Source organism: Balaenoptera musculus, chromosome 4 (assembly GCF_009873245.2).
Source record: "Balaenoptera musculus isolate JJ_BM4_2016_0621 chromosome 4, mBalMus1.pri.v3, whole genome shotgun sequence".
NCBI lineage: Eukaryota > Metazoa > Chordata > Mammalia > Artiodactyla > Balaenopteridae > Balaenoptera > Balaenoptera musculus.
Genome location: NC_045788.1, coordinates 9,988,187 through 10,010,639, shown reverse-complemented (window position 1 = coordinate 10,010,639; position 22,453 = coordinate 9,988,187). Strand labels below are relative to the sequence as shown.

Below are 22,453 nucleotides of genomic sequence, written 5' to 3'. Positions count from 1 at the left end.
GATGTTGACTTCCCAGCTCTGGGGGCTCTGGGTTCCCCACTGACCCCTGTGGGCTGGCGTCCCTCTCCTTTGAACCGAGCCTGAGTAGCGGACACCCCCTAAAGGGGACGTCCCTCCGCCACCATCCTGCACCATCAGACACGATGCCGTGGCCCCTCCACTGCTCCCTACACCACAGGGGCAGGCCCGACCCAGAAAAACCCCCTAACGAAGCCCCCAGCTACCCCAAAGGATGTCTGTTCCACCTCAGTCTTGGCAGGTAGCGATCACACGTAGAACGTGACCTGATTGTCTAGCTCTTTGGTTCTGGCCCCGCTGAGAGCGCTTTTTCTTCCTGAATTCAGCCCAGGTAGGGAGTAGGTCGCACAAATGCATATTTAAAAGCTGAACTGAATTCTTTGGAGAGCAAGGAAATTAACAGGGCCTCAAGCAGTGGCCATTGGTTGCCCGCTGTACCGATCTTTTCAGAGAAAGCATCTTGGTAAAACACACAACGATAATAACGAGAGCCCCTTTGGGGGCCCAGGAGAAAAGGGAAACTCAAATTTACGTCAAAAACTGAATGTAAATGGGAGGAAAGATCACACACACACACACAAACCTTTTTATAAACGTAAAAGAAATGTCTGGCTAAATTTATCTCTTTGTCAGGGAAAAACAGCCTAAGCTTTAGCCAAGAGTGTGGCCAGTTCTTAAACTGAAGGACAAAAGAGAAATGCTTAGTGTAGAGTAGCCCTATCAAACAGAACTTTCAACGAGGATGAAAATACATCTGCTCTGTCCAATTCGCTCGCCAATAACCACGTGTGGCTCTAGGGCTCTTCTTGAAAGGTGGCCGGTGAGACTGGAACTGCATTTTAAATTTTATTTTCTTTTAATTCATTGACATTTAAATGTAAATAGCCACATGTAGCCAGTGGCTACTGTAGTGGACGACTCAGCAACAGACACTCAAACCAAACAGCTGGCAACGTCTTTCTTTCCCTACGATAAAATTACAATCATCACAACCAATAATATCTTAAATTGTCACCAAGTTAGTACCTCTACCCAGGCTCCAGGTGCCCCAAATCTCAGAAAGCCTGAAACAAAAAGGCAAAAGACTTAAGAAAGTGATTCCAGTGTGTCATTTGTTCCAACTTCCATCCCCCATCCAGCTTACATTTCTCTTCTACGACGGCTTTGTGTATTTGGAAATCTATGCTTGCAGCTGGAATCTGCACTTGCGAAACCAGAAGGTCACAGCCTCTTCCCTTAATGTCCAGGAAACATGAAAATGTGAACTTGGGGCAAGCTCCCTAACCTCTCTAAGCTTCAGTTTCCTCAAGGCCAAAGTGCAGATAATAATAGTATTTGCCTCTCACGAGGATTAGATTCAGAGCACGCATGTAAAGAGCCTAACCGTGCCTGGCAAAGAATGGGCGCCTGGCAAGGGGTAGCTATAATGATAATTTTGTTAACAGCAATAGTAAAATCTGCAATAAAATAAAAACGGTGCTACTAGAATGGAAGTTTACAGTTGGCAAAGTTTTCCTAACACTTTGAACCTGTTTCACGGGCTATAGTAAAGTGGCCTCTAGTAAAATACATCTTGGGGTCCTGACATCTTGGCCATCCCTGTCAACCTCCAGACAGGCAGTCACCCAGATGGGTACCATGAGAATTATTCTGAGCCTCTACCCTGTGGCAGGCGGATGAAGGGAACAGTCCCCAAACATAGTCCAATGTCTTAAGACTCTGTACCACTTGTCAGCTGACCTCAATGAGACACCTCGGCGAGAAGACAGCAAGCTTCATCCTGGGTCTCACATAAGCAGGAGGCTCCACTCCTACTTCCTGGATCAGCCAAGACCAGGTTTGGCTGCAGGCCCACAGACGGGGACGAAGGTGCAAGGGGACCTGAGAGTGAACGGCCCATTTTCTCAGCCAGGACAATAAGAGGGGTGTTGACAGGCCGTGTTTCTCACTGACAGGCCACATCACTTTAACAGGAAAGCTGTTCTCGCAGCCTTCAAAAAGCCAAATCTGACCTGCCTCACAAAGCAAACACAACCGCTTTCAACAGCCAGCTGCCTCAGCCGGTGAAATCCAACGGGAATCTCCACCAGATTCAGAGCAACCAGACCAATACGCCAAAAATCCCCCAGGAGTTTCGAAGCAGAAGTTTAATGGAACTCTTTGGGGTTTGGGGTTTATTTTTCTTTATATAGAAAGCAGTCGATCTTCTTTCACAACCAAGGGGACGTTCCCCTATGGAATTCCCTTCTCCGAAGATCTCTGAAAATAAAATATTTGTCTGACTGTCTGCAATAATTTAAGAGTAAACCCATTTACTGGCAGAGTCAGGGATTTCTCTCAGCTCCTCCATCTATGAAAACAACATGGTCCAGACTGTCTCAGATGTTCCAGTTTCTGGCTCCCTCGGGCCCCAGAAGAACACTGGTCTACCATGCTCTTGACTTTGGGCTAGGAAAATGAGTTGTTGTATCTAGAATCTCACATTTGTATTCATTGCTGGCGGGAGTGTAAAATGGTATAACCATGTTGGGAGAAGGTCTGGCAGTCTCTTATAAGGTTCACATACATCTCTTTTATGACCCAGCAATTCCACTCCATTTACCCACAAGACATGACAACATATGTCCCTAGGAAGACTTGTATACAAATATTCACAGCAGCTTCATTCACAATACCCCCCCAAACCTGGAAATAACTCATGTGTCCATCAACAGGGGAATACATAAACAAACTGCGTTATAAATAAATACTGGACTTTAACTCAGCAATAAGAAAGACCGAATTACTGGTACATAAAACATGGGTGAACCTAAAAAACATGCTGAGTGAAAGAAACTTTACACAATACTGTGGAATTCCACTTATATGAAGTTCAAGACCAGGCTAAACTAACTCTGACTGAGAAACAAAGGGTGAGGACAGGGACTGACTGGGAATGGGGATGAAGGAACTTTCTGGGGGTGACGGCAACATTACTTGACAGAGATGAGGGTTACACAGGTGTAGGCATCTGTCGAAACATTATGCAAATGTTACCCTCAAGGTCTGTGCATTTCACTATATGGAGATATGTATGTATGTATACACTCACCATATGTATAAGTTTTACCTTAAGAAAATCATGAACATATACTGAACTCTAAATAATGAAATGTGTGCTGAAACGTTTAGAGGTGACCTGTACCAATGTCTGCCATTTAATTTAAAATGCATAAAACAATAAGTTGAACTGATGGATGGATAGAGGGATGACTAGATGGACGGATGTGTAATAAAGCCAATATTGTAAAATTATAGACTCTAGATACGGGTATTTGGGTGGTCACTGTTCTTGCAACTTTTCTATATTTTTTAAAAGGAGGTGGGTGGGGGAAGAGTCACAGGGCCCTCTCCCTAGTCCACCAACTTAGAAATTTAGCAAGACACCCATGCCCACCAAGCCATGGGCCCACATAATTTCGATTCTGCTGAAAAGTTAAGACTGGAAGAACACAAGTAGCTTTACAGGAACTCACATCACTCATGCCAAAGATTTTCTGCCTGTTTCCCTACAGACAAAGCAATTATTTGAATGGAAGCCAAAAATTCCTGCTCAAGAGGGAGAAAAAGAACTCACTGACTCGTATTCCCAATTAATTCTCTTTCAGTTCCTGCACCAAATCTATTAGCTAACGGCACAGCACCTCTCTTCCATTTGCCCCACGTCCATGCAGCCAAAAGACAAACAAAGAAAAACCGACCCAGCGACTTGTTATACAAATGCAGCCAGAGGGGTGTCCTCCCAGCTGTCAGGCCAGAAACCCCACTTAAGGCAAAAGAGGATGCAGAGCCCCCTCTGAGGTTAAAGTGATTTCACTGAGGTTAGCACACACACGCACCAAAGAGCCCCAAACAGCTTGTTGCTTAACCCCTCTGTGGGGTTTGGTGACATCTGGGGTCACTTGAACCTGGCAGGGAATTCAGCTGTTCAGAGGTACAAATTAGGAATCCCTGTGGCCAGGGACACGTGGGGTGCAGAGCACGCCCTACGCAGGGGCCCAGAGGTGGCTCACATTACGCCTGCCTTCCTTCCTGGCAGGGCCTCACTTATCCTGAGATGACACACGATGGCAGGGGCTGGAAGACGCCTCGCCTGACTGCGCCCACCATCTGAAAACAGCTGTACCAATTGCAAGAAGGAAACCAGGTTGCTGGAAAACAGGGCAGTCACTCAAACATAGGAACTGGTGCCAGACTTTTTTTTTTTTTTTAATACTTTTTTGTTCTTAAACCCCCTAACAAACTCACTGACACCACCCAGCGTCCCTGGGGACCACCCACAACGACACAGGGCAGCCAGGCGCAAGCACCAGGGAGGCAGGGCGCCTGGGTTACTGCACCTTGGCCTCCACGAGGTTCTCGCTGCCAAAGACAGCGGCAGTCTAGGTGAAGGGCATGAGCCCTGGCGCAGGAGGGGGTGTGCATGCCTGACAACGGGGCTTCCTGAAATAAACGCCGCCACCACCCCGCCCTCACCCAGGTCCACCCTGGTGTCCCTTGGGCCTAGGAAAGTGGTGAGGACGAGGGAAGAAGCCCCCTTTACAGAAGGTGAGATGCCCGTTTTCAGTGCCGGGGACTCCCCGCGCCCCGAGGCTCTGAGTCTCCCTTGGCCGCGGCGCTTCCTCTGAACGCGCGGCACGTCTGCTCCCGCCCGTCCACACCGCTGCCCCGGGAACAAACGCACCTCCCGGGGCGCACGCAGAAGGGCAGCGGGAGCCGCCTCCACCCCACCCCACCCCAGCCCACCCCGGCCTCGCGCTCTCCTGAACCTGGATTCCGGGGCCAGCTCCCGCCTGATCTTTGCCGAGGACGCCCTGCAGCACTGTCCTACACCCACCTGTAGCCTCGAAGCTTCCCCTCTGCTTCCTTCCTAGGCGCCCCGAGCATGCGGAGCCCACGACCCTCAACAGACTGCTCTGGGCTGCCTCTCCCCATGGCTCGCCAGGGATGATTTTTTTTTTTCCCCCAAAAAAAAGTTGGCCGAAGACCGCTGCGTCCCATGGATCCTGTCCCCGGCCCCATCCAATCCGGGCCGGGGTGCAGGGGACGGGGATGGCCCTCTGGCAGCCCCGGCGCCTGGGAAGCACGCCCAGCCTCGGCAACCTGCAAGGAGGCGCCCCGCCAGGCTCCCCCTGCCCGCCGGGTTCCCGCCCCGCCTGCGCCCGCCTCCATCCCGAATCCTGCAGGCGCCCACCTACCGTTCTGGACTAAGCCGAGGAGAAGGCGCGGGCGCGGGCTCCCGGAGACAGCGTGTTCCGTCCCGGGAGGAAAGTTTGTGCCGTATACAGGAGGCGGCGCGGGGAAGGCGTGGGCGCCAGGGGGTGGGGACGGGGCAGGCGGCGCGGCGTGCTCGTGTGTCCGTCCCTCCTGCGATCCGTGCGTCTGTCCCTCAGCGGAGCCCGCGGCCGCCGCGCTCCCGCTCGCTGCGTGCGCCCTGAGCCCGGCGCGCTCCGGCTCCAGCCCCGACGCGCCTCCGTCGCCGCCGCGCGTCCGCCGGCTACACTTCCTCTTCCTCTGAACTCATGTGCAAAATATGCTGCGCTGCGTCTTCGCGGGAGCCGCAGCGGGAGCAGCTGGCCCGCCCCGCGCCCCGCGCCGCCGCCTCCAGGCGGCCAGCAACCTGCCCGCTGCACACGGCTTCCCCCCAGCCAGTGACCCTCGCCGCTCCACGGCGCAGAGGCCCGTGGCTCCTCCGCCCACCCTCTCGACTCCTTGTAACCAAGGTTGCGTGCGTCAGGAGCGCGCGTGGGGGACTCGGAACCCTCAAAATTTGGGCTTGGGTGCTGGAGGGAGGGGGCGCCTCCCTCCAGGGAGGACCATTAACAGTGGACCGTTCCTCCTCCCCATTCCACAGGTGGGGCCATCCCCAGGCTCTACGTTATTGCTTGGGAGTTAGTGCTTAAGGAGGGGGATAACGCCACTGTCCTCATGCCACACCCTAGCCCACCTACTTCAGGCGCCCAGAAGGTTTGAGAAGATCTGGGGAACCATCTCGGCCTGCAGCTTTAGGCCGGCCAAGGAGACAATTCTATAAATGAAAAGCCAGGCCAGGGCTGCGTTAGTGACGGGAAAATGGGAGGCAGTGAGCCCATTGTAAGTCTTTCTTCCTGGAGCTTTTTAAACAAAGCACAATCACAGTGTAAGGGTTAATAGCGGGAACCCTAGAGCCAAATCATCAGGGTGGGCCTTGGGCTCTCATCCATATCCACCTTCTGTGTGATTTGGTTAAGTGACTTAACGGTTCTGTTCCTATTTCCTTCTCTGTTAAGTAGCACTTTTTCTGGTGGGTTTTATAAGTGAAGTGTTTAGGAAAGCACTCTATAACTTAGCTATTATCCTGTTGTTGTTGATATTATTATTATCATTACTATTATTATTAGGGGACTGCAATAAGACAACTGACATAATCTAATTATCTACATTTTCTGCTTGGCCAAAGAGGGGACCTTAAGCATTGGAGCCCACACAATGGAGGGCTGGTGTAGGCCCCAGCAGTGTTTTAATGATGTCCTTCCGGTACTAATAACCGCCCCCAGGGGGTAAGGAGGCACTGTTTTGTTTGCAGGAATTCCTGTAACCACAGTTTCTCAGAGATTTTCTTCCTTGTTTGCTTGTTCCGTAGCCATCCCAGTTCTGTGTTCCTCCCCCCTCCCCCCACTACCATTTTGTTTTTGTTTTTGTTTTTGTTTTTTGCCCCTTTCCCTTTCCACCCTGCCACTTGCTGGTATCACTCACCACCACCGCCTCCAATCTCCCCCACTCTCTCCCCTGCTTGGCTTGCCATCTGGGAGAAAATAACAAGATCAGGTGACAGCCCAAGTCCAGATGCAAACAGTATTATGTGGAGACAAGTGTCGAAAGGCCCCAGTGATGGTTTTGAACACCCACCTAATGAGGCCAAAAGGAGGGATCTTTGTTATTTATATGCCCAAGGCCTCGAGTTATCGAAAGCTAGGGCCCATCTGAAATCTTTCTGATCCTTACCTGGGAGAAAGAAAATAACATTTACAGGTATTAACCAGTAGTTCAAAAGTAAACACGGAGTATTTAAAAGAAGATAAAGGGAAAAGCGGGGAATGCAGCATAACTTGGTGTGTTTGGAGGAGGAGGTTGACTTCTTTTAAGCAAATAATTTCCGCTCTATACAATTTTTGCACATGTTTTTTTTAACACCAGGTCCTTGGGGTTAATAAGTTATTCTGATTGTTTTTATTTTCGTCCACTCAACCTTTTCCTGAGTAGTAATGGTGTGTAAATGTCTTAAATGTCTTTTTTCCCTGCTTGGACGTGCATTTTCTTAGGTTTTCTAGAACTCCCAACCTTTCTGCCTAGATATTCTGACGCTTCCTATCTGGTATATAGTAGGTGTTTAATCAACATATATGGAATGAATGGGTGAGTCATTCATATCCGGACCTTTTTCGGCTCTGTGTAACCTACATTGAACAATTACCTGGAGTATTCTGATTCTCTTTCACCTGGAATAGCCAATGAGGAGACAAGGTTGGGTTCATTCGTGTTGTGTAAAGGTCAGCCTTGATTTTCCACTTGACTGCCATGGACCGGCCAGCCAAGGGACACACCCTGAGCAGCTGGGCCTCACCTCTGACTGACCTCGCCTACCCAGCATCAACCCCAAAGATGCTGGAACTGTATCCTGGTGGGTTACCTTGGCAACCTCACAATGTCATCTGTTAGAATGTCCTAGGGCAGCAGCTTTTAATTCTATCACAGCGGTCTCATCGGGGGTCATGTAATAGTGCTGTTTTTCCTCTGCTCACACTTCCTCCCCCTATGATTTAACACTAAGTACTCGGGGAGGGAGCTGAACACGGGGAAAACCAAGCTATTACAGCACAACAGGTCACAGATGGCTCCAGAACTGGGATTCCCAAGTGTTCGCAATCAACAAAACGCAAGCCCCAAGTTAATGGGGAAGCTGGTTCTCCTCACAGCCCCTGTAGAAAGGAGAGCAGTTAAGCCGGCCCAGGCAAGTGTAAGAAGCAGCCGTGGCCAGACTGTACAATTCCTATAGGAGCTGGGTTAAAGGAGCCCCCCCTGCTGGAGCAATTCTCTCCCTTGGCCTCTGTAGCATCACCCCACCCTGGAGATGATTAAGGCCGTGGGTACCAGCAGCCGTGGCAGTTGTGCTGCATCCCAGCTTCGCTGAGGCTTGGAGAGAAGGAGAACCCCAGCTAACCTTCTCTTCTGCCCACCTTCTTCCCGCCCTCTCACCACCACCCCACCCCACTCAACCCCTCTCTCCCAACTTAGCTCAGAAACGCTCAGTGCCTGTTATTCTGCAGAGAGCAGTAACAACTTCTGCAGAAAACAAACCCATCAAAAGCTACAGAACCTGAGGAGCTACTGACCTAATTGTTCATTTGCAGGACCACGAAAACCAGATCCTCTCCCGGGCAGCTGAACAGCAACGTTTCAGGGCTGACAGGAGAGATAAGCAAACACATATATGCCCTGGAGGTACAGGAATTATTCATCTTTATCATCACTGTTAATATTTTAAGTGGGTTTGCAGCCACAGTGAGATCACAGTTTGGCCAGCTGCTCTGTAATAAACGGCTGCAGAAAGCTGGCCCCATGTAGGGTAACACTCATTCCCGTAAGAGTTCCTATAAGGTGCCCCAGAGCCAGTGGTTTCAGAGGAGCCCCCTGCCCTGCGTGCACTGTGACGGTCACAGCCTCACAGACACGCCACTGGCAAGTCCAGAATGGAGCAGGGCACCTTCATGCCAGTGTCCAAACATGCCCTGTGACCCCCTCAGCCGTGTGGGAGTGTGAATTGGGGTGGAGCAGGGAGCTTGTCAGGATATTTTGTATGTTAGCATTGATGGGCCAAGGCCAGGGACTTTTGTCCAAAGTGTAGTCAAACTAATACTTTGCATATGCCACCCACAGGCATCACCAATTTGAGGAAATGTTCGGATGATTGCCAAATGTTCCATTCACCCCAATACAAAAAAAAAAAAAAAAAAAAGATTGTTATTCTGCTCCTGAATCCACTCTTCATTTTACCTCTGAATTCCCAATCTGTCTGACAGGCAGTTCAGGGGAGCAGGGTCCCTCCTGTGGCTGAGATAGAATTTGCTCTCTGGAGCAAAGAGCCGCGAGAGACTAAATTGCAGGAATATAGTATGAAGCACACTGCTGCTGGCAGCCTGAGGAAGCCTCTGGCTTTACCAAAAGCCGTCCACATCCATACCCCTTCACTGGTTATTCCATTCATGGGACACACCTATCAACTCGCGTTTGTGAACAAACTTTATTACCAGAGATCGAAAAAAAATATGTATATATATATATATATAAAAGAATATGTAGGAAGCCTATGTATTCCACAGATGTAAAAAAATAAAGGAGATTGTGGAAATAACTCACTAAATAAATGATGGGATAATATTTTGATATATTAACTGATCTGATTTCCCTTCCCCCTCTGTATTTCTTTTTTCTTAACCTTTTTTTTTCAATTGACGTATAGTTGATTTACAATGTCACGTTAGTTGCAGGTGTACAGCACAGTGATTCAGTTATATACGTATTCTTTTTCAGATTCTTTTCCCTTATAGATTATTACAGGATGTTGAGTATAGTTCCCTGTGTTATTCAGTAGGTCCTTGTTGTTTATCTATTTTATATATAGTACTGTGTATATGTTAATTCCAACCTCCTAATTTATCCCTCCCCCACCCCCTTTCCCCTTTGGTAACCATAAGTTTGTTTTCTATGTCTGTGAATCTGTTTCTGTTTGTAAATAAATTCATTTGTATCATTTTTTTAGATTCCACATATAAGCAATAACATATGATATTTGTCTTTCTCTGTCTGACTTACTTCACTTAGTATGATAATCTCTAGGTCCATCCATGTTGCTGCAAATGGTATTATTTCATTCTTTTTTATGGCTGAGTAATATTCTGTTGGGCCCCATTGTATTTCTTGTTACACTGTACCAACCCTCTTCCCACCAATTTAGACAGCTAGAGAAGGCATCATTTGCCACCAGGGAGAGTTACCATGACAATACCAGGAAAAAAAAAGCCAAATTCTTGGTTTTGGGGTTTCCAAAGTCAAGGTCCAAATATGAAATGAAAAAGATATGGAAAAATATGAAATCAAGTAAAAGCATTGTCCCCTGTCATATCTCCTTTCCTTCTCCTACCCACCACCATCCCATACACACACACGCACACACACCTTTCAGGAATAGGTCGAAGTTGCCAGACTGGAGCAAGGGGAGGAGGGAGGGACAGAGGGGCTGTGTCAATAGGGTGCAATTCACAGGACTCAGGGACTGATCAGAGTCAGAATTCAGAATCCCAGCTCCCTCTACTCAAATGAGAATCATCCATCCATAACAACTTGGGAACCTTGTATACAACCAGACAATAACTCTTGGAGCTTGACATTTGGAAATGAACTCCCATCAGTAGCAGCCAGAGCACAACCTGTGGGTCATGCAGAAAGACTAACTCTTATTCCTTGAGTTCAATCCTCATTTGATAGGCTAGGGTGCTGTGAAGCACCTGAGACAGAGAGTAGGGCCCTGCCACCCTGAGGGAAGTGAGAAGACCCAGGAGTATGAGAGATACTCCCACTTATTTCCCATCAGACCTGTCCTTAGAAGAGCCTGAGTGGACCAGCTCTGGATCTTCCTTGCAAGGCAGGACTGTGGTGATCATCAATGCTGTTCCTCCAATATTTCTGGTCCTTTCCTTCTGGTCCCATGGTAGAATTGCTCTTCCTGGCTCCTTGTGGTTGGGAGAGGCTCTATGGCTAGTTATGGCCCATGAATTGTGAGCAGAAGTGATGTATGTCACTCCACAGCAATTGGTTAATTGTTAGGACAAGACCTTCCAGAGCTCTCTCTTTCCTCTAGCAAGGCCACTGGCAACATTCCGTATGGTGGCTGATCCCCAGTCTAGGTCCATGAATGGTTGTGAGAAGCTGAGCCCTCCATCGAACCCGTAATGATCACGGAACACGAACAAGAAATGACCTGTTGTAAGCCACTGAGACTACAAGTCGTTTGTTTCTGCAGCACAGTATCCTAATTGATTATTACCTATTACAATCCATCAGATGTTCTGGAAGGCATCACAAGCATATCTGGGAGCTGGAAGAACAAAGGAGGGACCCAATTAGAGGAGCATTTCCCATGTTAACCTGGAATCCTGGTAGTTCTCAAGATGTCCAGCTAGAAAAGTCCATATCGAAAAAGCAATAAGAGTTATTATTTACTTGCTCATTTAATGTTTAAGTATTTATTGAGAACCTAATATGTGCCGACACTATGCTAAGATACAGCGGGGGAGGAACAGGTACTGTTGGGAGAAAGCTTTCAGTCTAGCAACATTCAGCAGTTAATAATGATTGAAAATGAATGTAGGGCCCAGAGAAATTGAGAGATTGGCCCAAAGTAATACAATTACTAAATGGTAAACTGGGACTTAAACTTGAGTTTTTTGAATCCAAATTTTGTGCTATCTTCGCTATCCCAAATGACTTTAAAGTAATAGCATCTGTATTCCTTCAAGTCTGCTCGATAGAGCTGGCGAGACTTAATTCTAGGCTGCCTTATGCCTTTCCCCTTAATGTTTGCTGATACCTGAAATGTCTTTCACAAATACAACTTTTTATTCCATACTTAGTACCTAGCACAAGGCCTAACAAATAATAGGCACTCTCTAAATGTCTTTTTAATGAGTGAAGCATGTTTGAATGAATAAATGAATGAAATAAGAAGGCTTAAATACTTACAACTATTGATCTAAATATCAGATACACTCAGTCTCACTTGTACTAAACCACAGCCAAATAATCACTCCACATAGGTGTCATTCCTGATATGGAGGAATAATTTTTTTTTAAATACTGATGTGCTTTCCAATCCCAATACTTCCTGTTATCTTATCCCTTTTCTTTGATTTGGGAACCAAACATACATATAGCATCTATAGCCCAAGGAATGGTAGTTTCAGCAAAAGGGCAAAGAAAAGCTTTTGAGGTCTTGAAAGCTTGGACTTTTGAGTTTCAAATATCCAAGGGGACTCAAAATTTAGAAAGAAAAAAAAAAGAGGCAGAAAAAAAATCTCCCCAACTTCTCAGAGTGCATAACATAACCCTAGGCTGCAGGCAGGGAGAAAAATGTGAGGAGGAGTGGGAGTGAATGGACATTATAGGTCCCTGAGAAGGGGAGACACAATATCCTGCCCCTACAGTTTAACCAGAAGGAAGGGCAGCAAATTCCACTCCACATGGTACAGTAGCTTGTATTGAACCAACTCTCCTACAGATAAACTCTAGACAAACTCTAAAAAATAACTCTCTGAAGGCAGTGGAAAGCAACTAAAAATAGGCATAAGCTGGAAGGGAGTCCACATTTGAAAGATGGAAACATCCGTGGGTGGGTTTTCCATTCTTTTATGGCTTTTCACCTGAGGCCAGGCCCCTTTAGTCCCTGAGAGGGCAGCCAAAACTTTGACAGAAACCCACAGTCATAGCAGCTAAGGAATCAGAGGACAGAGTTCAGGGTGATCACAGCAGCTGGAGAAGGAGAGGCAGAATCCCCAAAATGAGAGAGCCACAGATGGGAAGCACCAGACTGTATAACCACTGGCTGACCCCTGAAGTAGACTCCAAGCAGTGCCCATTGCAAAGGTGACCAAGTTTGGAATTTTAGTTCAGCAAAGTTAACTGCCTGCTAACATTTTTAAAAAATAATATTCTTGAGAGTAACATAGCAGAATCCAGAGTCTTGACAATATATCATTCACAAACGTCCACAATACAATCCAAAATTACTGGGCATTTTAAAAAAGGAAAATGTAACCCATATCCAAGAGAAAAATTAATTAATGGAAGCCAACCTCAAGATGAGCCAGGTGTTGAAATAAGATTAGGATGTTAAAGCAGCTGTTGTAACTATACTCGGGATATAAAGGAAAATATGTTTGTAATGAAGGAACAGATAGGAAATTGCAGCAGAGAGCTAGAAACTACAAAAAAAGGAACCAAATGGAAATTCTAAAACTGAATACCTGAAATAAAAGTGAATAATAGTGGTGGGTGGTATAACAGAAACCTGAGGTGTGTTTGGAAGAACCCAAGTACAGAAGGGACTCATGGCTCCTTCCCCAAGTAGAGCTCAGGGTGGTACCCAGCATGGTATGTCTGGACAGGTGGATCTGAAGAAGACCATGACCATACCATACTGTGGAAGAAATAAAATGACTCCTGAGGACCTGAGGGAAGCACGGAAGTCATAAAATAGTCCCACAAAGATTCCTGTAGTGAGTGAAGGCACAAAAGCAGCAAAAATGCTCTCATGTACTGAAAGAAGCTGAGAGATCTGAACCAACAGGAGCCTTATGACAAATCTTAGGGATAATACAGCAGAGAGCAGTACAAAACAATAGGCAACCAGAGGATGTGAAGATGTCCCAACAGAAGCCATCCTGAATGTAGATGACACTGATCGGTTTTGCTAATCCTGCTAAGGGTTTGGTACAATACAAGCCACCCAGAACTTATGCGCAAGTCTAGGGGAGCTGGCGCCAATCCTGAAACTGACAGGGAGTTAGTTTCCACCACGTCTGCTCCCCTGAAATGTTGTTATAGGAACATAAGTTTTATTCTTAGTATATCTTAGTACCTACTATGCTAATAGATAAGTGTCTGTCTGATATGAGAGGGGAGATTAGACACTTGAAGATGACATTGACGATTAGCAAACAAACATAAGGTCCTCCTCCCACCCCTCCCTGTGCCGTATAGAAGGAAACTCTTAACAGTTAGCATATGGCTCAGGCTCTACACTGTGAGCACAGCTTCTCAAGGTACCTGCTTTTTAAAAAAACCTTTCCAAACATGATTTCTTATAAAAGGAGTTTCCTTCAAGAGGTTTTGTTAACTGAGATTTAACTGCCTTGCCTGCTATGTAACCATTTACTCCTCTCCTATTTGCCCAGCTGCAGGAGGGATCTCATGGTTCTGATCTAGTCATTTCTCCATTTCCTGGGATGCTCTGGCTTATAAACTCATATGATGAATGAATGAATAAACAAAGGAATGAATAAGTGAATAAATAGGATGAACAGGTGAATACCATTTGTCTTAGACAGTCTAGGCTCCTATAATTAAACACCATAGACCAGGTAGCTTACAAACAACAAACATTGATTTCTTATAGTTCAGGAAGCTTGAGAAGTCCATAATCATTCCCTGTCCCCCACCAGATTCATTGTCTGATGAGGGCCCACTTCCTAGATAACCAACCATCTTTTGATATATCGTCACATGGTGGAAAGGACCAGGGGCCTCTGGGTCCTCTTTTTCTTTTCTACCTTTTGGCTGCACGGCATGCGAGATCTTAGTTCCCCAACCAGAGATCGAACCCGTGCCCCCTGTAGTGGAAGCGTGATGTCTTAACCACTGGACTGCCAGAGAAGTCCCTGGGGCCTCTTTTATAAGGGCACTAATCCCATTCATGAAGGCTCCACCATCATGACCTAATCACCTCCCTAAGGCCCTACCTTCTACTACCATCACCTTGGGGACTAGTGTTTCAAATATGAATTTTGAGGGGATGCACACATTAAGACCATAGCACCATTCATACCAGGAGCTAATACAGAGCTTATATGTTGGATTAATAATGTCTCTTGAAAAGCCCACGCTTTCCCTCCTCCTAACTAATTCTGTTCTACCTGTCCCATTGTGAAACACATTTAGAGGGTTTAAATGCCAGTGGCTCCAGGCCCACTTTCCTCCCTCCCAATGTCTGCTGTCTCTCTACTCAGTTGAAATGGGAGTTTTGGAATAGAGCTCTCCGTTAGTCACCACTGAGGCCTTTTCTCTCAGCTCTAGTGTTCCCAGGCCCAAGTATCAAGAGTCAGGCTGACAGCCCTGGCAGCTTGGGGAAAGAGCATGAGAGACTTTTTAACAGGCCTAAGGCCTGGTTTTGGCATGCAGCCTCTGCTAAGGAACAGCTGGACCACAGTAGGCCAGCTTCAAACATCTGCCTTCTTCTCCAAGCATTAGTATAAGCTTCTTTGCTAATGCTATTATTAAGGAATTACCAATATTTTTCAAGTGTTACCAGTTCCTGAAAAGACAGCTGGTAAAGTCATGCAGGACAAGACCTTGGTGGTCAAGACACCACAAGGCAAGGTCTTATTCTCACCTCTCCTGTCCTTTTAAGGTCATTATACTGATCTGATTATCTTAAGGAGGGAAACTCTGGCTCCAAAAGCCACCTCTCTCTGTCTTTGCTCTAATGCCAGTTAGAGGTTCTAACCAAGAATCTATAAGTAAACTTCATTTTAAATAATTGACAGGGTGCCAGGAAGGGTTCTTGTTGCACACCAGAGACCTGGGCTCTGATTACCTTAAAGTGTAAAGAAAATAAGAAAAAGGCTTTTGGGTAGCTCACAAAATCAATGGGAACACTGAGGAACCAGGCTTGGGCAGTGTAGCTAGTTGTATCTTCCAAAGATGGCCTGCAACAATATCAACTGCCCCGTGTTCTCTTCCAGAACCTTGCCATTCCTCCATCAAAAGAGGGGGTGTCTAATTTCCCTCTCCCTAATCTGAGCAGTTTGTGATGCACTTGTAACCAGTAGAATGTGGCATAAGTGAAGCTGTGTGACTTCTGTAGCTAGAAGGTAATGCAGCTTCCACTTAGATAGCTGGAATTCACTCACGAAACATATTGATAGCTACTGTGCAAGCAGTCCAACAGCTTTGAGGTCGCCATGTTGTGGGGAAGCCCAAACTAGCCCGCACAGAGACCACATGGAGAGGACCTGAGAGCACGTGACATGAGGAAGAGATGCTCAGTCAGTCCCAGGCCACTCCGGCCCCTCACTGACACACCGCCAGAACCACCTAGCCTTGACTTCCACAAATCCTGACAAAAATCATGATAAAAACTAAATGGCTGTTGTTTTAGTCACTAGGTTTGGGGGTTATTTGTTATGCAGCAATAGCTAACCAGAACAGTCAGGAACAGAGGAGTGTAAGAAAAAGATCAGGAACAGTTTGTTCAAGCAGGACCCTCTCACCAGATTGATTTCCTCCACCTGCCCCAGACTTTATATTGCTGAGTTCCTGGTGTTAGAGAGACATATGAGAAAATGAGCAATGAATGAATGGAAACCTTGAAATTTCAGTGGCATACAGATTGTTTTCTTAAGTGTAAAGCTAATAACCTGAAGCAAACCCCCCAACAGTCTCCTCATCGCCCCCATGCCTTTCCTTCTCACCCCTACTACAAAACAAAACTAAGCCAAAGATATCAAGTGGTGTTTTGTCTGTGGAGGCCCTGTTTTTGTGACTCTATCTTCTTTTTAAAAATGGGGTTATATTTTTTAGATGCTCATTTTCCTATTTAAAAACACTGGTTAGAATATGCAAGAAAAATTCTGCTAAGCTTTTTAAAACACACACATACATGCACACCTTGTGTGGACTCATCCAATCTTCAGATCATTTGGATAGAGAGCCCTTTGGCTCACAAGGGCTCACAATGACAATAAGCATTCCTGTTACTTTTAGAGAATGCCAAGTTTACCTCACCTTTGAGTTCCTATTTTTGGTTCTCCTTTTAACACTCAGAAGAAACTTTCATTAGCATTTTTACTTAAGCAAAACCAAGACACAATGAACTGCTGCTTTAAGATTTTCAAACCTTGACGTCTGGGAATTTCCCAGAAAGCATTATTAATATTACAAGTAAAATGTGTTCAGGAGGGAAAGTACAGCCCGACTCATCTGCCTGACCACACAACAAGTAGTGCATCATCTATTCCTGATACATAAACCCTCCTGGGTGTTGGAATGACAACGATAACCGGCAAATGACAGCATTGTCTCCAAGATGGTGGAATCCTGGAAAGCCACAGCTTTTCCAGGCGTGTTTGCCAGGAGGACTACCAACGGATGTTTCCAGAACTTGGCTTGTCTGGGCTGCCAAACAGGACCAGGAAAGATGAGGCCATCATGCACACTTGCATAAAGGCTAAGGATTCATGGTGTCTTAGGGCTCCAGACTCTGTCACTGAACAACAAATCACACCAAAACACCAATGCTCCACCGCCTGTTATGACCTAAACTGGGAATCACAGAGTAACATTTTCACCATACTCTGTTATTCAAAACAGTCACATCCGCCCAGATTCGAGGGGAGGGACATAGACGCCCTCCTCCAATGAAAGAGGTTGAGTTGTAAGAAGAGCACGTAGGGTGAGTGACATTGTGGCCGCCATCTTTGGAAATTACAAGTTGCCACAGGTCAGGTTCTCTAGAAGCAGAACTTGAAATAGGGATTCTTGTGTAGTCACTTATGAAGGAACAGGGAAGGAGGAGACGCTAAGTGAAATGTGATTTCAACTGAGCTCTAGCCTCAGCCCCATCTCGGGAGGAGCTCTGGAGCATATATTGTTATGTAGCATCTGTCCTGCATTGAGGCAAAGAAGTAGGGCTCTTGTACACTGACATTAGTCAACCACTAGCTCAAAGAAGCCCCAGGTGAGGGTTTGTAACTCCCAGGTACGTCAGAGAGAGTCAACTCCAGTTTCCCAAGGGCACTTCTCAGGTAAGGATTGCCATGGGAGCCATTAGCAGCAGCCAGTAGAAGAACCACTGGGAATCTGGGTGAGGTGCAAGGGCCTCTGAGGGCATATTCAGGGGCTAATTTCTATAGGGACCAGCAGGTAAGGACCTGAGTCTCAGGTAAGTCCAGGAGGTCCATCCTTAGGATGGGAGACGCTAACGTGTTGAGTGGGAGGTGCATTCATGGCACATCAAGGTGTCTAATCCAAATGGGATTTGGGGACCCACTCAGAAGACATGTAGGGTTCAGGGCCAAAAAGTCTTTACAATTTTATTCTCCAGATAAACCAGAGATCCTAAGTGACCACACAAATATTTAAAAACTCTAACTGTACATCTTGTTTGATCAAATTTCACATAAAGATTAGAGGTTTGAAAATAAGACCTATGAAGAAAGTCAAAAAAATTCGTGTTAATTAACCAGGGAAAACAAACTGAAACACACACGTGCGCATGCGTGCGCACACACGCATATCACAGAGATGGAAGTGTATTTTTAATTAAGTCATCTTCCTTATTTAAAAATATGGTAACTAGCCATTCTTGAGCTCTACTGAGGATGAAATAAAAATCAAATGGGCTTAATTGCAGCATTGGGGAATTAAACATGAGAAGGAATTCTTTGTTCAACACTGGCCTAAATTTTAAGCTCTATTTAATTGTAAGCTTCCTCTGGGTAAAAGGACTGTGTCTTCTTCATCTTCCCCAAAGTTTGAAACTGAAAACTCAGAGTAAAACAAAGAGAGACATAGACCTGTACCAGATTCTATAACTTCTAAGATTTTATGTATGGCTACAAAGGAATCTCATTTATCCGTTTTATCAGTTAGGAATATTTTGGCTGCAGGTATGTGACAAACTGACTTGAGTGATTTAAACAAATAGGGGATTGTTTTTCTTATACAACAAAAAGTCTCAAGGCAACAGCTTGCTGGCCCTGGTTTGCAGCTTATGATTCTTTTGGCCTTTCCCTCATGTTTGCAAGGTGGTTGCTGCAACTCCAGGTATCACACCCACCTTCCATGAGAAAAAGGAAGAAGGAAGAAACAGCACCTATTTGGGGGAAGTGTTTGCTTTTCCAAAAACCACAAAGAAAACACAAACTTGTGTCTTATTGGTCAGAATTACATAACTTGGCCACCTCCAGCTAAAAAGTAGCTATAGTTGAAGGGTTGAGAATGGGAGTTAGATCAGCCAGATCCATGGTGTTGCATTATTTTTACAGATACATACCTGTGAACATGGTGTGGACAAGTAAATATTTGCCCCAGGCAAGGACTTCATTCCTGGAATTTAGGCAGACCATATGTCTTTCGTATACAATCTCAGCTTTCTAAGTCAACTAACCATTCGTATTTGGCTCTGTATCTTGGTGTGGGGAATGCGCCTCCTAGACTTAATCATCAGATTCTAGTGGGACTGTTGTTCCAAGGATAAGGATGTCCTGGCCACAGGTGTGTAGGCACGTGACCTGAGCCCAGCCATTCATCATAACCCAACCACTTGGTCCCAGTGATTGGTCTACAAGTGGTCATGTGACCCTAGCAGGACCAATCAGACTTATCCCCCAGGATTGTTTATTTAGAGGTACAGAAAAAAAAGTCATCATTTTTGGTGGTAGAACTGGAAATGGGCTGCTGGCAAACATCTTCCCCACGTGGAGAAAGCATGTCTTTAGAAGGAGAAAAGGAGGCCACAACCACACAGGGACGTGCAGAATTTAGAATGCATGTGAGAGCAAGGGAAAAAGAGCTAACTACAATCTTGTTTAAGTCTCTGAATTTCATTGTGAGTGGACTTCCACTTATGTGAGCCATAAATCTGTCTTTTTATCAAACTGATTTAGTTGAATTTCTGTCCACTGTACCTGAGATTCTTGATTAATCAAGAACTTAGACAAACACACCCAATAAGGTAAATGCCATTTATTTGTAATTAAGGAAGAAGTTTGCCAAGGGGAAATGGGAGAAATGCTTCATGAACTTATATTGAGCTTAGAAGACTTTTAAAAGCACTTAGACATATCATAGTATGCAAATACTGCCGTTAAACAATGACGGTTTCTATAATTGTTTCTTGGGGGTTTTTTTAGAGGCCATTTAAAAATCTCTCAGATGAGCTGTGTGCCATCTGCCCCTCTACTATGATTACTTTATATATTGGAAAATACTTGGAAGGGGCCTTAGGATGACAGGTTGGTCAGATGGGAATGGACTGAAATAGGAGTCAGACATCTGAGTTCCCACCTGTGCTGTGTGGCCTTGTAAACGTTACTTGGCCTCTCTGGGCTTCAGTTTCTTCGTCTGTTCACCCAAAAACATGAACTGAGGCCTTCTGAGGCCCACTTTGCCTCTACTGTTCTGTGTCAATGCGATCACTGAGACTGACACCTGATTTTACCCATAAGGCCCAGGGGCTTGCCTAGGCTCCACAGCAAAGACATAGTCTAGAACTGAGACCTCCCGAGTCCCAGACTGTCCTCAAAGTCAGACTAACCTCCTTGCCAATTATAGGAGAGCAGTGGGGGCCGGTGGGCTGATAGAACCTACTTTCATTTGTTGGAGAGCACCTGACTATTTAACTCCGTATCGCCAAGCATGGGGAATGAGGCCCAGGTCACAGCTCAGTCCCCATGTGGACCACCTAACTTCCCTCTCTTCATGGCCCCGGGGTTACCCCAGTGACAGGCCACTGTCGTGCAAATGCATGCACTTGGCACAGAAGAGTGCAAATGTATCCTGGGGGCCTACGGGGAATAATGGGAAAAGCCATTTGATGTCCACCAACCCTGAGTGGGTCTCTGAGTGTATGAAGAAGCTGCATACAAAATTATCATCCGAGTGGGAGGTCAGATGCCAAAGGGTGAGGGTCAGTCCCCCGTCCTACTAACAAGGACAGTGTGGTGAGGAATCCATGGGGCAGGGCATGAGCTGGGTCAGTGTCTCTCCACGGTCGCATCTAGGGAGAGAGGCGTAGGTGCTCCAGCGTGATTCAGAATAAAAGAGGGAGGAGGCATGCAGAGCTCAAACATGTTTGAAAAGTTCTACGTTGGATAGATTTGATGATGCAGACGCAGTCTTTAACATCCTTAACTCCTGTGAACCTCCCAGCAGGCTGAGATCGCCTGAGCAGATTTTCTCTCTGTGAGTCAGCGGTTTGCTCCCAATTGTCCTACCAATTTGCCTAGGAAATCCCTTTCGAAAGGATCACTTGGGTTGATAAATGTGTCCTGGAGCAATGCTGAACTACGCGATGCCAGCAGATCAGCGTTTTCTAAACATTTTTGACCATGACTCACCACCATTAAGAAATACATTTCAGCCCACGACCTGTTACAAACCCACCTATCTGTAAAAACTGAAAGCATTCAGGACACAAAACTGGCCCCTTCTTTCTGTGACAGATCCTGATACTTACACCTGGCTCTGTTCTACTCTGTTTCAGTTTCCTTTTTTTTTTTTTTTTTTTTTAATGGTGGTTGAGACTCACTCAATTGACCCAGTAATGGGTCACAGGCTACAATTTGGAAAATGGTGCTTCTCATCCTTTGAATGGCTATTTGTTGAGTGCCTAGGACTTTGCTTCCTCTGTGTACAAGGTGCCTTGGGGGCTGCTTTCCTGTTCTGGAAAAGGCAGAAACTGCACGAAGCACACCGGCCATTCCTTCCCCCTTCAGGAAGCTAACGGTGGAGGCAAGGCACTGAGGAAACTCCGAGCTGCAACACAGAGCGACGTAAAAGTCAGCAGCTAGGAGGTGCCGTCATCATGAAGCATTCAGGGTGTGACTGGGGGCTGAGCCAGGGCTGGATCCCTTCCTCACTCCTTTATTCCCTCCCTCTCTGTGAGTCTGGATCTTCTGAGAAGCAGATGCCAAGACGGGATGCACCTTGCAAGGCTTCCATCAGAGGAAATTCCTGCTGGAGACGGGCGAGGAAGGACTGGGAGACTCTTCGCATGGGGATGCAGGTCTGGCCCGGGTGGAGGAGTGAGGGAAGGAGGATTGGGTGGGAGCGTTCTAGACTGTTGTGAGGTTCGGCCGGTTCCGTTAGAGAGGCCTCGAGCCAAAGCTGGCCATCCAGGGGTCCCATGTCTCCCAGGAACAGGACTGCCTCAGGGTTCTGCTGTGTTTGGTCCCTGGTTGTGGTGTGGCCTCCACCTCTGAGCACAGTCACAGGGCCCTGATCACCTGTGCTCCCCGTGCCTGGAGGTCAGCTGGGTGGGTCCTCATGGCCGCCACCCCCTCCTTCTCCTCCTTCTTCCAATGAACACTAAGTGTCTCTGCCCTAAGCCAGCTACTGTGCTAAGGGCTGGGGAGACGGTGGTGAGCCAAACCTCGTCCCTGCCTCCTGGGACGCACAGATAGGAGGACAGAATTCCAGATGTGCAGAATAACCACTGTAAGAAACGCTCCCAAGTGGAGGACCCTGGAACATTCCAGAACGTTCCCTCAAATCCCTTCTCAGTCACTCCCAGCCACCACCCTCCAGAGGCAACCACTATTCTGTTTTTATTTCCACCGCAGATTAATTTTGCCACAAAGATGTGGAATCATATATTAGGTACTTTTTTGGAGCTGGCTTCTTTTCACTCAGCACAATGGTTTGAGACTCATCCAGTGGCTGTGGAGAGTTGCTCTTTCCTTTTGTTTGCTGAGCAGTGTGCCTTTGTAAGAACAGGCAAACTTTGTTTATCCGCTCTTATGTTGATGCACTGGGCTGTTTCCAGTTTGGGGCTATTGTGAATAAATCTGCTATGAACAATCTT

The 22,453-nt window shown here is 46.5% G+C and overlaps 1 protein-coding gene across 2 annotated transcripts in view; it reads right to left on the bottom strand.

Annotated features, from left to right (window-relative positions):
• RFTN1 (raftlin, lipid raft linker 1) overlaps positions 1-5,520 on the bottom strand; it is a 200,741-nt gene extending 195,221 nt beyond the window's left edge. Inside the window, exon 1 of one of the 2 annotated variants that reach the window (XM_036850561.1) lies at positions 5,256-5,520. The gene's annotated coding sequence lies outside the window, so the exon portion shown is untranslated. Of the gene's footprint in view, positions 1-4,894; positions 4,972-5,255 lie in introns of those variants that run through there. The other variant, XM_036850562.1, reaches the window with a different exon arrangement.
• Between the last annotated feature and the right edge of the window lie 16,933 nt (positions 5,521-22,453).